Raw genomic sequence first — 10,946 nt, 5'->3', positions numbered from 1 at the left:
TATTAGACATTTGTCAGATGCACAGTTTTCAAAAATGACAAAGAGGAAAATATTCTAAAATATATACATATAATATAATATCTAATACCTCTGTTTAAAAAAAAAAAAGTGATTCCTAAACTCATTCAAAAAATCTGCATCTGCCACTGAGACCCATCTCTCCATCAGTCTAGAGTCAGCTGACATTGCCGTGCAGGGAGACGAAGTGGAGCAGCAGTCAGGAGGCTTATTAATTTATTAATGTTCAATTAAAGAATGTTGAAAGAACTGTGCTGACTCTTAGAACTCACATAGACTATTAAGTAGCATATAAGGATATCCTCAAGTCTTTTGACAGATATCGTGCTTCATTTCTCTGGAGATGAATTTAGCAGAATATAACATTTCTTGTCTGTTATTGTAGTGCTGTCACCATTTTCATTAGTTGGACTCGGATGAAGATTTCTGTAAATGAAGCAAAAGCTCTAAGTCTTTTTCCTTTTTCTCATCCTGGTGTTCTGTATACATGCACATGCGCTATGCATATACACATTCAATGTGTGAAACCAAATGCGAAAGCAGCAATAAATTTCGGATCTGAGAAATCTAATAAATATATGAATATCATGTATTACGTTTATGGAAATCTTCATTTACTACATATGATCTTGGTGTATAGTTAGAGAGCACCAGCGGGCCTATGAGATGTTTTTTGAAAGTTGAAATCTCAAATGGCAAAACACACAAATTAAATATGGTTATTCTATTACAAGAGAATCCGTTTTTATACTTTGAAAGATTTAAAGGAGTATTTATTTTAAAATTCTATGAGTTAATCAAGCAGTTTATCAGCTGGATTTGTGGCAGCTAGAAAGGAATAGAGACCCTCCCACCTCTGTTTCTTTTGAGTGTTCAGTCTAATTTAGAGGATAGTTCATAGTGGAATATAAATGAAAACAAATAGCATTACAAAGTATCTATTAAGTGCCCAGCAGAGATACATTAGTGTACATTCAAAGGAGAGCTGGAAAAAGAATTATGGGGTAGGCTGGTGCTAGGAACTATTTGTGTCTCCCCAAAATTCACATGTTGAAGCCAAACCCCTAATGTGTTATTCTTAGGAGGTGAGGCTTTTGGAAAATAGGTAGATCATGAAAGTGGAATTTTCATGAATGGGATTAGTGCTCTGAGAAGAGACTTGGAGAGAGCTTGCTTGCAGTAGCTGCAAGAACAGAATTTCCTTAGACTCTCAAGATCCAGCAACTTGTTCTGGCAGATTTATGACTCTTCTTCAGCTTCAAAGAAATAAAGGTTTTAGGCTAGTATACTTAGTGTTCATTGCATATTTTCCCTGGGGAACTACAAAATATAAGGAATGGATATTTATTGACAGCTACTATTTATTTAGTGTCTACATTGGGTCAGAAATTGTGGCAAGCAATTCTCGAACGTTGTCTGAAATCTTTCCAAAAACCTTAAGATAACAGATACTATAACTCCCCTATTGCAGATAAGAAAACTGAGGATCAGAGAAGTTAAACAACATGCCCACGGTCTTGGTAGCTTTGGACCAAGTCTTGGTATTTCTCATTTAAAGAGTTGGTTGCCAGGACTCTGTGCTGAGTCTATCCAGCAAAGTCTGTGCTCTTTAAGTTAAACACCATGGTCTCTTGAGATCATGCTTTAAAAAGGATTAAATGTGCTTTTTATTCTAATATTTCAGGATGCCTAAAAACTTTCAAAATAGCACAGGCTCTATGTTATTTCCTTGATGGCATGGTTTGAGATTAATTTATTAATCAGCATAATGTAAGTAACTTTGAGTGAAAAGGACAATTTCAACTGAGAGAATGTCAAAGAGAATGACTCTGAAGAAATTTGGGGCTTTAGACTATATTGTGTCTTGCAAAACCAGGAGCCAAGCCTTGAATCATGTATGCAATCTAGGATATAGCCCAGTTGGGTTTCAGGCATGCTGGTCATCAAACTTTTCAAGCAAGAATATTTGGTAAGGTCTGGGACCTGAACATCCACTACCAAGGTGCATCAGAACTAGGATGGGTACAGGCTTGACAACTTCTGAGAAAACTGATCAGTGCTCAGCTTTCTCTAATCACTGACATTCCAGGGCATCTCTCTGCATAGGAAATAACTGGAAACCAAGGAGTGAGAGGGAAAAGAAAGAGTGGGAGACTAGACAGCAGAAATAAGCCAAGAGGAGAGAAGTGGAGAACGGAATGCTCTCTCAGTGTGTCAGGTAAGCAGTGATAGAGTGGATTTAATTGCCTGAGAGTCTAATGACACCAGCTGCCTTAAATGCAGATTATGCACCATATTTAGCCCTGTCCCAGGTTCTCAGAACAATATCCCAGGTTTTGCCCTTCTCAAGCTATTTCTGAGCCAACATTATGGAAAGGGAATCTGACTGGGAAACTCTAGAGTTTGGGTCTTGACTTTCCGACTAATTATACAACTTTGTAAGATACTAAGCTTCTCTGGAATTAATTTTCCTCATCTGTAAAATACAGGAGTTGAACTAGCTAACAGAGAGCAATAAAAATGAAAAAATGGAATGTGAAGTGAAATCAATTATCCAGGTAATCTTAAGCTGAAAAACAGCTTCCCCACAAGATATCAAGAAAATCAGGGCAAACATGTTGAAGATGATTCCTAAGACTTTTCTAGATAAATGCATACATTCACCTCTTTATCTCACATGTTTATATCCAATCAATGTACAGTAAAAATATTGTTGATGAAAAAAATAAACATGATACTAGACAGACTTGTCCCTGAATATTTGTGGAGCCTTGGCTGAGAATAGGAATGGAGGCCAAATACCATATGTCTATGTATTTAAAAGTTACAGGTCAAGACAACAAACTTAGAAATGAAATAAGTTCTGATCTCAGCTTGACAAGGCTACCTCCTAACAACGTGGAAAGTCAGGTTTGAACAGAGAAACCATGGAACTTGCTGGATATTAGACCTTGTCAGATGCATAGTTTGCAAATACTTTCTCCCATTCTGTAGGTTGTCTGTTTACTCTGTTGATAGTTTCTTTTACCGTGCAGAAGCCCCCTAACTTGAGGCCAGCATCATCCTGATACCAAAACCTGGCAGAGATACAACAACAACAACAAAAACTTCAGTGTTTCCTTCCCTCTGGCTCCTTTCTGCACTGCCAGGATGTTGTGCACCCCAGGTGTGTACACCTCAGTCCACATGGCAAGCTCTGTCCAAGTTCCCTAAATAGCCACCCCTTGGCTACCATTGTAGGACTTGGAGTGCACACACCAGCAGAGCATTTGGACCATGAGGGGATGGACCGAGTTTGGGGCTGGTTAGGCAGGGGACATGAATTTGTGGGACATGGGTACTCAGTGTGGTCTTGAGAGATGAATGAGGGTATTGGGTGGCCATGTCGCCTTGGCCTAAGGACTTTTTTCCCTATGGGGAGAACACAGTAGGAGGGCCAGGATATCTCCCTCTAAAGCCAGGCCAGGCCAGGGGCCTCCTGTGTCCTGGGCATGCGAAACTTTGCAACAGACAGCTGGCAGTCCTACCCCAGAGGATTGACATCGGAGCCCCTGTTTCTCTTGTGGATACAATGGGAACCTCCAGCCATGCCCTTTTGAGCCCCAGTGCACTCGAGAGAAATGTCATCTGAGAGGCTCATGGTGCCCCTGACTGCTTGTGCCATGCCCACCCCCTCCATCTTCTCTGCTCAATTCTTTAAGAAGCAATATTAAGTTACCTGCCCCTTCCCTTGTTTCAGGAAGTCTGTTCTGCCATCATTACTTAATTGTATCATTCAGTTTTGTCTGGGGAAGTTTTTGGGTTTTTTTTTTAATTCAAAGCAAAGCATGAGACAAGACTAGAAAGATATAGGATATATGTTAACATGATTATTTATGGGAGGTAAATTACAGGTAGTTTTTATTTTCACTTTTAAATTCAGCTATATTTTCTAGATATTCTATAATGAGTGGATGAATTATTAAAAAATCTTTTAGGTTCTGGGGTACACGTGAAGGTTTGTAAGCTCGTGCCACGGGGGTTTGTTGTACAGTTATTTTATCACCCAGGTATTACGCCCAGTACCCATTAGTTACGTTTTCTTCTCTCCCTCTTCCCACTCTCCACCCTCAAGCAGGCCCCGGGGTCTATCGTTCTCTTCTTTGTGCTCATGAGTTCTCATCACTTAGCTCCCACATATAAATGAGAACATGTGATATTTAGTTTTCTGTTCCTGAATTAGTTTGCTAAAGATAATAGCCTCCAACTTCATCTATGTTCCCACAAAGATATGATCTCATTCTTTTTTATGGCTGCATACCATTCCATAGTGTATATGTGCATTTTCTTTATCCAATCTGTCATTGATGGGCATTTAGGTAGATTCTATATCTTTGCTATTGTAAATAGTGCTGTAGAGAACATTTGCATGCATGTATCTTTATGGTAGAATTATTTATATTCCACTAGGTATGTACCCAGTAATGAGATTGCTGAGTTGAATGGTAATTCTGCTTTTAGCTCACTGAAGAATTGCCATACTGCTTTCTGCAATGGTTGAACTAATTTAAACTCCCACCAATAGTGTTTAAGTGCTCCCTTTTCTCTGCAACCTCACCAGCATCTGTTCTCTTTTTACTTTTTAATAATAGCCATCCTGACTGGTATGAGATGGTGTCTTATTATAATTTTGATCTGCGTTTCTCTAGTGATCAGTGATATTGAGCTTTTTTTTTATATGCTTGTTGGCCACATGTATGTCTTCTTTTGAAAAGTGTCTGTTCATGTCCTTTGCCTACTTTTTAATAGGGTTGTTTGTTTTTCTCTTGTAAATGTGTTTAAGCACCTTATAGATGCTGGATATTAGACCTTTGTCAGATGCATAGTTTGCAAATATTTTCTCCCATTCTGTTGGTTGTCTGTTTACTCTGTTGATAGTTTCTTTTGCTGTGCAGAAGCTCCCCCAACTCATTGAGGCCGGCACCACCCTGATACCAAAACCTGGCAGAGATACAACAACAACAAAAAACCTTGGGCCAGTATCCTTGATGAACATTGATGCAAAAATCCTCAACAAAACACTTGCAAGCTGAATCCGGCAGCACATCAAAAAGCTAATCCACCACAATCAAATAGGCTTAATCTCTGGGATGCAAGTTTGGTTCAACATATGCAAATCAACAAATGCAATTTATCAAATAAACAGAACTAAAGAAAAAAACCCCATGATTATCTCAATAGATGCAGAAAAGGCTTTCAATCAAATTTAATACCACTTAATGTTAAAAACTCTCAATAAACTAGATATTGAAGGAACATAACTCAAAATAATAAGAGCTATTTATGACAAACCCACAGCCAACATTATTCTGAATGGGCAAAAGCTGGAAGCATTCCTTTTGAAAACCAGCACAAGACAAGGATGCCCTCTCTCACCACTCCTATTCAATATCGTATTGGAAGTTCTGGCCAGGGGAATCAGGCAAGAGAAAGAAAGAAAGGGCATCCAGATGGGAAGAGAGGAAGTTAAACTCTCTCTATTTGCAGACAGTGTGCTTCTATATCTAAATCCCCCATAGTCTTGGCCCAAAGCTCCTTCAGCTGATAAACAACTTAAGCCAAATTTCAGGACACAAAAATCAATGTAAAAATCACTAGTATTCCTATACACCAACAACAGCCAAGCCAAGAACCAAATCAGGAGGGCAATCCCATTCACAATTGTCACAAAAAGAATAAAATATCTAGGAATACAGCTAACCAGGGAGGTGAAAGATCTCTACAATGAGAATTACAAAACACTGCTCAAAGACATCACAGGAGATAGAAACAAATGGAAAAACATCCCACGTTTATGGCTAGGAAGAATCAATGCCATTAAAATGGCCATACTGCCCAAAGCAATTTACAGATTCAATGCTATTTCTGTCAAACTACCAATGCCATTCTTAACAGAACTAGAAAAAACCACTTTAAATTCATAAAAAAACAAAAAACAAAAAAGAGCCCAAATAGCCCAGGCAATCCTAAGCAAAAAGAACAAAGCTGGAGGCATCATATTATCCAACTTCAAACTATGTTACAGGGCTACAGTAACCAAAACAGCATGGTACTGTACAAAAATAGACACATAGACCAATGGAACAGAATGGAGAGCCCAAAAATAAGGCCATAAACCTACAACCATATGAACTTCAATAAAGCTGACAAAACAAGTAATGGAGAAAAGACTTTCTATTTAATAACTGGTGCTGGGATAACTGACTAGCCATATGCAGAAGACTGAAGCTGGACCCCTTCCTTACACCGTGTACAAAAATCAACTCACGATAGATTGAAGACTTAAATGTAAAAGCTAAAACTATAAAAACCCTGGAAGACAACTTTGAATAAGTATTTACAATGTTCCTTTTATCTCCACTTTTATAGGAATTTTATCATACTTACATACCTTGAGAGCTTAGAAGGAAGTTATAAGACATAACATTTTAATAGAGCAAAATAGTTCTCTAAAGTTAAGTCCTTATTAGTATAAAATTCCACACATTTCTTCAAGCAATTTTTAAATTTCATAATTATTTGACTTGGCATGAAAATTCTATCTAAATATGTCAGAAGTTTGAAAAATAATGTTAGCATTGTAATGAATCTCACTTTATTGCAGAGCTGCCTTTCTCAAATTATAGTAATAATTCAACTATAATGTTTCATGACACATTCATGAATTCCTTTAACTTATATTTCAGTAGCATCGTAATCTTCTGAACTTCTTGATGTGGAAATATCTTTTTATCTAATGTCATAATTTCTTGCAACATATTCCAGCAGAGGAAAAAAAATCCTCCAATATATGAAATGTCTCCAATTTAAAAGATTTCTGGTTTTTTGGGAGGAGGGGGTGTTTTATGATTATATTACCTAATGCCTAGCTTTTTGCCATCTGCTCTGGCCACTAATTTTAAATGACAGGTGAATGGCTCACAAACATGTAAGAGATAAAAATGATTTAAAATCCCTGTATATCCTTCTTTTACTTTACAAAAATGCTGCTAAGAATCTATTATTATTTGTGATTCATGCACAAGTTACAAGGTGAACTGGTCATACACAACAGAATAATTTGTTTCCTGGGCTAAACATTTCCTGAAGCTGATATGATACCAGGGTATGACTCCATTGAAAAGTGTGTGGCATCTTCAGCATTAGGCACAACAGAAAGTGAATTGTTTAAGGGATGATGCTTATGGCAGGGTTGATGACACAAAAGTAAATAGTTTCAACTGCATTTGCTTTGTGGGAATCTGGGTTTTGAGATAAAAGGAATTATCAGAAAGAAAGGGATTTATATCAAGTCTGCAGATTTGCATAATCAAAATAATAACATATCCCACTGTAGTAGAATACATCCTACTGTGAACAATGAATTTAAGCCCCAACTAAAGACACAGTTTCATCATATTCACTCTGTTCATGCTTAGGCAAGTGAAAATCCCCTACTTTTGGACAATCATTGCTCTGTGCTGGTACGTCAAATACTGGTATAGTAGATTCTGTGCTAATCCTGTACTTTGCTAATAAGAATCATCTGATTCTTATTAAAACCACAACTTTCTAGACTCTGTGCCTGCAGAATATGTTTCTGTAGTGTGTGTGTTGGGAGGGTGGCGGATAAGATAATGCTGTGCTGGGATGACAGGAAATGTCCTTGTTAAACCAGGTTGTGTGGGTCTAGGTGTGTATTTTACCAAGAACTCCATGTGACTCTTGTGGAGAGGAAATGAGAATCCTGAAGGAGTTAAGCTCCCCACATCAGGACCTATGGCATGTCTAGGAGGAGTTTCTACTTGAAAGGAACCATCTGCTATGTAATGAGGAAGGGCCTTTCAGGTGCAGTGGCCAAACATCCAGGTTTGCCTGGGACTTCAAGAATTCCCAGGACACAGGACTTTTAGTGCTAAAACTGGGACAAATTGGTCACCCTATCATTGGGAACCAGACAAAGTGGCTTTTCTAGAGACTTAGGAATGGGAGAAGTCAATGAGAAGTTAGAAAGCAAGCTGGGAATTCTCACAGGAGTGGAATTATTTCTATCCAAAAACACATGCAAATTCCTTTCTAAGTGAATATATTTGTTTCCTAGGGCTTTCATAACAAACTTCCATGAACTGGGTGCCTTAAATTAACAGAAATGTATTATCTCACAGTCCTGAAGGCTGAAAGTCTAAAATCAAGGTGTTGGCAGAGCCATCTGAAGGCTATGGGGAGAATACTTCTTTGCCTGTTTCTGGCTTCTAGGAACCGCCAGGAATTTTGGACATTCCTTGGCTTGTAGCTGCATCACTCCAATCTCTGCTCTGGGTAGGCCTAATTTCAGTATGACTTTAGCTTAGCTAATGACATCTGCAAAGACCCATTTCCAAATAAGGTCACATTCTGAGGATCTGGTGGACATGAATTTGGGGTGGGAGACACTGGGCATATAAGCTATATTAATGGGGAGAAAACTATCCAAAAAGATGGTTCATGTCATCCTCTTTGGAAATCCCACTACATAATGTTCCTATGTAAGAGATTAGTAAATCTCTAATTTACCCTGTGGTCCCCATTTATTAATAACATTCCCATCCCACAAGTTCAAAATTCTGGAAAGACAAATATCACCACCCCCACCCCCACTCCACCACCTTTCCCCAGTCACACTCAAAGACATGGGTAACTGGGAAACAGTATCACCATCAGAAATGTTAAATTAGGGTTCTCAGCAACAGTGTGCCCTTGCTGAGTTTTGCCTTTCTGGACCTTTTGAGTAGGTCCTCAAACATGATCAAAGACATGTATACAAAAGAAAAATGCAACTGGGCCATTCCAGGCATATTTTTTGAGCTTGAGAAGTAAAAATAAAATGCGATTCTGTTTGGATATTCGACCCTCCAAATCTCATGTTGAAACATGATGCCTAAGAGAGGAGGTGGAGCAGGATCCCGATAGAAGCCTCCACCAATTGTCCTCCCTGCAGAAACAACAAATTGAACAACTATCCACACACAAAAGCAGCTTCATAAGCATCCAGTACGTGGTTTTAACTTCATATCAAGGAAAGAGGCACTGAAGAGGAAAGTCAGTTTTGAATTGTCAGCACCACCCCTGCCCCGTTCCCTGGCAGTGGCTACGTGGGGTGGAGAGAACCTGTGTGCTTAGAGGGAGAGCTCAGTCGTGCGGCTCTGCATTGGAACTCAGTGCTGCACTGTCACGGTGAGAGCAACACCAGGAAGTCAGCTGGCACCCATGGAGGGTACCATTTAGACCAGCCCTAGCCAGAGGGCAGTCGTCCATCCAAGCTGTCAGAACCTGAGTTCCGGCAAGCCTTGTCACCACAGGCTAATGGGCTTTGGGGTCATAAATAAACCTGAAAGGCAGTCTAGGCCAAAAGTAAATCAGAATTACTCTAATTCCTGGTCTAGTCTAGGTGCTATGCTGGGCTCGGAGCCAGTGGACTTGGGGGTCATGCGACCTAGTAAGACACCAGCCAGGATTACCAAGGGAGTGCTTATACCACCCCTCCCCAACTCCAGGCAGTGTAGCTTGTAGCTCTGGGAGACTCCTTCGTTCCATTCGAGGAGAGGAGCAGGGCAAGTAAAGAGGACTTTGTCTTGCAACTTGGATAGCAGCTCAGCCACAATAGGATAGGACACCAGGCAGACTCGTGAGGCCCACATTCCAGGCCCTAGCTCCTGGATCTATTTCTAGACAAACTTTGGCCCAGAAAGGAACCTGCTGCCTTGAATGGAAGGACCCAGTGTGGCAGAATTCATCACCTACTGAGTAAAGAGCTCTTGACCCCTGAATAAGCAGCGGGGTAACCAGGCAATACTTGCCATGGGTGAGACTCAGAGCCATGCTGACTTCAGATGTGACCCAGCATGTTCCCAGCTGTGGGGCCTATGGTGAGAGACTCCTGCTTGAGAAAAGGAGAAGGAAAACTAAAGGGGAATTTCTCTTGTATCTTGGATACCAGCTTGGACAGAGTGGGGTAGAGCACAAGCAGACTCTTGGGGTCCCTGATTCGAGGCCACTTTGCTGCTTAGAAATCTTTTCCACCAGATACCCTAGGTCATCACTCTCAAGTTCAAACTTCCACAGATCCTTTGCTGAGACATAAGAAAAGTGACCCTTACTCCAGTTCCCAGGAAGTTCCTCTTTTCCATCTGAGACTTTGGCAGCCTGGACTTCACTGACCACATCACTATCTGCATTTGGGTCACAACCATTCAACCAGTCTCTAGGAGGTTGCAAACTTTCCCTCATCTTTCTGTCTTCTGAGCCCTCCGAACTCTTCCAATATCTGCCAGTTACTTAATTATTCCAAAGCTGCTTCCACATTTTCAGGTATCTTTATAGCAATGTCCCACTCCTTGGTACCAATTTTCTGTATTCAGCCATTCTTGCGGTGCTGCAAAGAAATACCTGAGACTTGGTAATTTATAAGAAAATAGGTTTAATTGGCTCACAGTTCTGCAGGCTGTACAGGAAGCATAAGACTAGCTTCTGCTTCTAGGGAGGCCTCTGCAAAGTTGCAATCATGACAGAAGGTAAATCAGGAGCTTGCCACATCACATGGTGAAAGCAGGTGCAAGAGAGATGGGAGATGTGCCCACATTTTTAAATGACCAGATCTCATGAGAACTCACTATCACGAGAACAGCACCAAGAAGATGGCGATAAACCATTCATGAGAAATCCACCTCCATGACACGATCACCTTTCCCCAGGAACCACCTCCAACACTGTGGATTACGATTCCACATGCGATTTGGTGGAGACACAGATCCAAACCATATCAGTGGGCATCCTTTGTTGTGTTCCAGATCTTACAGGAAAGACTCAGTTTGCCCTCATTCAATATGATACTAGCTGTGGGTCTGTTGTACATGGTTTTTATTGTATTGAAG

Source organism: Aotus nancymaae, unplaced genomic scaffold (assembly GCF_030222135.1).
Source record: "Aotus nancymaae isolate 86718 unplaced genomic scaffold, 86718_ANA_hifiasm-v0.15.2.pri h1tg000040l, whole genome shotgun sequence".
In the NCBI taxonomy this organism is placed as follows: Eukaryota; Metazoa; Chordata; class Mammalia; order Primates; family Aotidae; genus Aotus; species Aotus nancymaae.
This window is presented reverse-complemented; position numbering follows the sequence as displayed.